Here is a 6,351-nt window from a genome sequence, read left to right on the forward strand (position 1 = left end):
TGTTCTCATAAGAAAGGGAATCCTAATTTGGGGCCGGATGTACGTGTGTTATTTGTACCCAGTTACTTTATTTTCCATTTATCAGTTATTATTTAAATACAAACATATTATGCACATAAACATATATGCATTTTATAATAATGTACTTAGCTATGCGATTTTTGTCCTTCTACTAAATTTCACCTTGCTGCCTTACGGCCGTTTTCAATAACGTATCTGAGTTTTCGGATAGATAGCTATCTCCGAATATCAGCAAGAGCGTATCTATCCTTATTTTGCGTTTCACAATCACGGATAAGTGCTATCTCTCTTTAACCAACAGTAGATAGCTTCTTCCCTCCGATTTATCCGAGCCTCTTGATACGTTTCATTCTACTACAAATACGAAACAACATCAGGATCAAGACTTATTTTATTTTATTCTAAATTATAACTATAATTTAACCAGCATATTGTAGACTATCATAAACACATTTGTTTATAACAAAAAGTAATAAAAACATATGTAGATTTTTTTAAATTGGACGTATTGCTATTTTTATCCTAGTCGAAATTATGAAACGAAACGTTTTGACAGTCCGTTTGCCAATAAGCAGTGATCAGTTTCTTTTGTTTGTTTTTCTATTGTTTACCTACTATATTAGGTGATGACTTACCTCCAAAACGCTTTAAAACTTTCGTTTATAATTCTAAGTGTGTTTATAATTAAAGAGCTACAGTGAAATAAAATGAATTCTGTAAGTATCTATGAACTACATTGATAATAATAATTTTACTTTGAAAACTTTGAGTTCACGTTTAGAAAATATATTTTTTCAGTCAAGAAAGGCAGCACCCATGACAAAAGATGAGACGATGATTCTAGCAGAACTTGTGGCGGTGAAAAAACACATCAATAATAAGGCAACAAATGCCACAAACAATAAATTGAAGCAGCAGGCTTGGCCAACCCTTGTAAATGATTTTAATTCGTCGATTCGTCGTTTCCCATGAACTCCATCGCAGCTTCGACTATAATGGGAAAACTTAAAAAACGCTACGGCAACATAAGAAACAACCTTAGTAAGGTTAGAATAATTATTTGATAGTTTGTCTCTAATAACACATTGACAAACATGATTTTTTCTTTAGGTTGCCGTACATAGTATTTGAAATAATTATGCTCTTTGTTACAGGCTGGAGGTGGTAAGGATTGCAGATGAAATTTTGGATAAAGCATGCACATTGTTGTAGGTCACATATATTTTTAACACTTTTACAGCCAAGCGGAAACAAGATGGAAGAAAAGAAATGCAATGTATTAGCAGAATATCTAATAGCAAAAAAGAGGCTTGATTTGGAAAATGAAGAAAAGGAGATTGTTGTAGAAAAACTTAAGTTAGATTTAGATAATGCTAGATTAAAAAATTAAAAATTACCTAAAAGGATTTCATAAATTAAGTAGGCAATAATAATTTTATGTTAGTTTTTTAAGTATATGTACAAATTCTAAATTAAATATCTTGCATGTACTAACCACTATGTAATTATCATTTTGGAAAATAAAAAATAGTCAAATTATCATTGGAGTTTATTTTATAAATTATCTTTGGAAGCAATTATTTATAAGTAGTTGTATTTCAGATGTACGTTCTGGAAAATTGTTACGAACAATTATATTATTTTCCTGTAATGTATCTGCGACTGAAATTTCTGATTCTAATTCTTCTAAATTCATACTCCTGACGATATTATGCAGCATGGCAGCTATAATAACAGCTTGCATATTTTCTAGTTTTAATCTACTTTTCAATGATAATACAGGGAGTCTTCTTTTACAAACACCAATGCATCTGAAAAATATACATTATTCGCTTACTTTATTTTACAATACAGAATAACAAACTCTTAACTTAAAAAAAGATTACCTCTCTATAGTATCTCTTGTTTTAATATGTGATTCATTTTAAATCGTTCCGATTGAGTATGTGGGTTAATTAATCATGTTAAAAGATAGGGTTGTGGGGATAGCCTCTATCGGCAAGCAAATAGCAATTTCCAAGTCCACCTTGTTATCAATGTTCTCTTGATATGTAGATAATTTATTATAATAGTGTCATATTAAATTCATATAAACACCTAAATATATAATATAAATAAATAAAAATATAATAATAATATATAATAATAATAATATAAATAAGGTAATATAAATAAGAAATACCTTTTCAATCGGAATGGTTAATTATAGTTGTATCATGAGTAGACCCAGGCCATCAAGCAACAACATTTTGAAACATCAATGATGCATTGCACACAAATTACACATTCAAAATACTCTTTTTCTATTTCTAAATTCCTCTCCTATATTTGAATCTGTAACACAAATATAAAATGTAGAGGTATCAGTGTGTAATAAGAATGAAGGTAAATAGCCTACCAGGTTATTGTATTAGTATATGAATGTCATTTAGGGCACCATGGGAATCCAGCAGTATTATAGAATTCCTGTTGAGTGTGATTTTGTAACACAACAAAAATTAGGTATAATTTTGCTATTGCTATAAACAAATATAAGTTGTAATAACGAGTACTTTTATGGTTAAAATTTATCTTACCCTTTTGACGTTACACTCAAATATGGTCTCATTAAATTAATCAATTCATTCACAACACCTTTGCTCAGAAATCTACAGTCAAATTCGTAATTATTGATCTTCGCCATGTAATTCAGACGATCTTTATTTTCCTAACCATATGATATCGGCCTCACTATCACTATCTGCATCACAATCCATTATCATTTGTAATAATTCCATATCACTATCATCACTGCTACAATATGCCAATATGAAGAGAAACAATTATTAAATTATAGCGATTTACTTTCGAAAGATAAACATGTAACCGGCCGATTTTGACAGATAAGCGAATGCCCATACTAGAGATAGCGCCGCCTACCGGAGAGTTACTTAAAACTCATATTGAAACGGAAGTAAGCACGATTTGTATGAGCGTTCTATCTTTAGCAGGCTATCCGTCCTCCCGACGATGGATAGATAAATCCGATAGGAACTGCTGCCCGTCGATAGGTTATTGGAACGTAAGTAAGGACAAAAATATAGATTTGTCTATCTTTAGTAACCGAAACTAGGGATAGATAGGTTATTGAAAACGGCCGTTACTCAATTATCTATATATTAATACGTGAAGCAAAAACTTTGTATCCCTTTTTACGAAAATTGCGCGGACGGAGGAGTATTAAATTTTCCACACTTATAGAGAAGATAGAGAAGAAGTGCACAATGTTAATTTTTTTTTTAAATAATGCATAAAAGATACATTAAATCAATAAAGAAAACATTACACACACTACATACCATGTATTTGACGCACACACGCATGCATACTATTTATTGTCAAACTTTTGTTCTTGACGCCTGTTGTCAAATTGAGAATACTTCAATATTGTTTGTTTTATTAATATTTTTTATAGAGTAGCCTTGGCGAAATTTGTGATTATAGAAGTATAAAATACAATCATAATAGATTATAGAAGTATAAAATACAAACTTACAATTCCAATTATAGTCGAATTTCGACTACTGCCGGACCTCTAGTCAATATAGTTTTAGATCTACGACAAATGTATACATTTACAATGGTACCAGAAGAAATCAAGATTGAAATTTAAAATCTAAATATCAAATCGCCTTTCGCTCATCACTAAGTCCTAAGCCTAATTACTGAAAGGCGCACGTTTCACAGTAATTAAGATATTAAAAAGCGGAGTGTTTTAAGTCGTTTTCAACATTCATTTAGCTTTGTAATTTAGTCTAGAAATTTAACTTTTTTTTTTTTTTTTTATTGCTTAGATGTGTGGACGAGCTCACAGCCCACCTGGTGTTGAGTGGTTACTGGAGCCCATAGACATCTACAACGTAAATGCGCCACACACCTTGAGATATAGTTCTAAGGTCTCAGTATAGTCACGACGGCTGCCCCACCCTTCAAAACGAACCGCATTACTGCTTCACGGCAGAAATAGGCGGGGCGGTGGTACCTACCCGTGCGGACTCACAAGAGGTCCTACCACCAGTAAACTTGGTTCGCTTCTAATAGTCGAAAAATTAGAAATGCGGAATAGGAAAGAAGGATTACTGGTTCCCATCACTCTCTTTGGCCAGCCCATACCGTGGGACTCGAAGGTCAAATACGTAGCCGTCACTGTCGACAGAAGGATGACATTCCGACCCCACATAAAAACGGCACGCGACCGAGCCGTCTTCATATTAGGACGCCTCTATCCCATGATTTGCAAGCGAAGTAAATTGTCCCTTCGAAATAAAGTGACACTCTACAAAACTTTGCATACGCCCCACATGACGTATGCAAGCGTAGTGTTCACTCACGCGGCCCGCACCAACTTGAAACCCCTTCAAGTCATTCAATCCCGTTTTTGCAGGATAGCCGTCTAAGCCGATCCTTTAGACCGAATGGTAAACAGTCGACGTCACCTTAAGCACGTCATTACGGATCCTCCCGATCCATTAACGGTGATTTTAGGTACTACAAGCACCAACCACCTTGCTCGTCGAATCTGTCGCTTGTGACGAAGGACTCGACGAGTGAATTAACCCATAGACACAGCCCACTGAGTTTCTCGCCGGATCTTCTCAGTGGGTCGCGTTTCCGATCCGGTGGCTATTCAACTGCCTTCATATCATCTCTCGCGTCTCTCAACGCTTTTACTGTTGACACGACAAGACTACAATTACCGAGAACTTTCTCAATAGCGTGAGTCGTTTCGATGTGTGTTTCCGCTATTTGATAATAGATGGCGTTACACTTCTCGAGTCTTCTCGATATTTCTAGTTCTTTTGATATCCGTTTCTGCTATTTGATGACAGATGGCGTTACTCTTGCCGGCGTAACAATATTTATACTCAGATAGTCCAGTCATGAAGTCATTTTTCTTTTTATTCCTTTTGGCCTTTGTAGGCAAACGAGCCACTTGATGATGAGTGGTTACCGTCGTTAATGGACTTCAGGGTTGCCAGAGTCACATCTGAGCCGCCGCCCGTTGCTGCAGTGTGCGTTTGTTTATATATATCATTACCCTGATTTTCTCAGTGGGTCGCGATCCTGATGCGGTGATCAATTCTGCGAATCATTCACCTATCCGCTGGTATGATCTGGTTAAGACGCTCACCGGCCGCCAATAACCGAGGCTATAAAGACCGCCGAGGACAGGAAGACGTGGGGAAGCACTGTGCATCGAGTGGTCCACATTTCAGATTAGACACGACCTTCAGAAATGAAGAGACCGATTTAGAAGAAGAAAAGACTTGTTCAAAGAAGTCTTACTAAAGTATTTCAATTATTGTGGCGAGTTATCAATTTAAGTACAATCCATTTTCAATCAGTCAAAATATTTATCTGTCACCTTTCTTTGCGTGCTATTGACATAATGATAAAATAAAATGCATTTGATACTTTAAAACGTTATCTTAGTAAATTACGTAATAATTCGATTGGAAGCATTAAGCGGAGAATTACTTAATATTTAATAAAAGCAATAAAGTTAATTTTAAACATCTGAATACTAATAATGTAGATTATAAATAACCAATCTGTATCAATATTTGTCAAAAACTTTGTCATCACTCTTAGGTAGATATTAAATTTTAACTGCTTAAGAAATAAGAGGGGCACTCAATAGAGCTGGGAACTCGTGTCGTCTATGTAAAAAAAAAAGTGTTTTTTTATATGTAATGCATATCTTGAATTAACGTAAAAGACGAAAACGTAACGTGGGACTAGGTGGTGCGATGACCTCTCAACGGGGACCGGAAAAAAGCGGATGAGGAGAGCCGAAGACCGGGCTCAGTGGTGTGGATAGGAAGAGGTCCTATGTCCAGCAGTGGACGACTGTGGGCTGATGATGATAATGATGATATCTTAAATTATCCTTCTTGGTGGTTACACTCTTGGGCGGTCGTTGGCGTCCATGTTTTCAGTGACGAATTTTACAATACGGCACCCCTCCTTTAATTCGGCGGCGTCTCTGGTCCTTACACGCAGAGGACAATCCGTTGTAGCCTTAACTTGGTCAGTCCAGTTTATCAGAGATCTGCCGCGCTCTGACACTGACAACCTCTGCCCTGCCATGTACCACCAGACGAACGATCACAGATCTCCGTCCGCGACGCATGCCCAAAATTTTTCAGGATACCAGACTGCACCGTGCGGGTGAGGCGCTTAATCATAAAACGTTACCATGGTCATCATCACAACTGAGTCGCATCCTATTGCTAAGGACTTTAGATACTTAAGGATTTTTAGACTTCATTGTTGTATAATTTTTGTACC

The 6,351-nt window shown here is 35.8% G+C and overlaps 2 long non-coding RNA genes across 2 annotated transcripts; one reads left to right on the forward strand and one right to left on the reverse strand.

The window, feature by feature from the left end:
• The first annotated feature begins 239 nt into the window (after window positions 1-239).
• Window positions 240-1,311, forward strand: LOC119630760 (uncharacterized). Its single transcript, XR_009976926.1, has 3 exons — window positions 240-737; window positions 820-1,067; window positions 1,176-1,311. It is a non-coding gene; the product is annotated as an uncharacterized LOC119630760 (long non-coding RNA).
• A 246-nt stretch (window positions 1,312-1,557) lies between these two features.
• Window positions 1,558-3,157, reverse strand: LOC134201579 (uncharacterized). Its single transcript, XR_009976925.1, has 2 exons — window positions 2,204-3,157; window positions 1,558-1,832 (listed from the first exon to the last, which is right to left on the reverse strand). It is a non-coding gene; the product is annotated as an uncharacterized LOC134201579 (long non-coding RNA).
• Window positions 3,158-6,351: the final 3,194 nt, after the last annotated feature.

Source organism: Bombyx mori, chromosome 28, assembly GCF_030269925.1.
Source record: "Bombyx mori chromosome 28, ASM3026992v2".
In the NCBI taxonomy this organism is placed as follows: domain Eukaryota; kingdom Metazoa; phylum Arthropoda; class Insecta; order Lepidoptera; family Bombycidae; genus Bombyx; species Bombyx mori.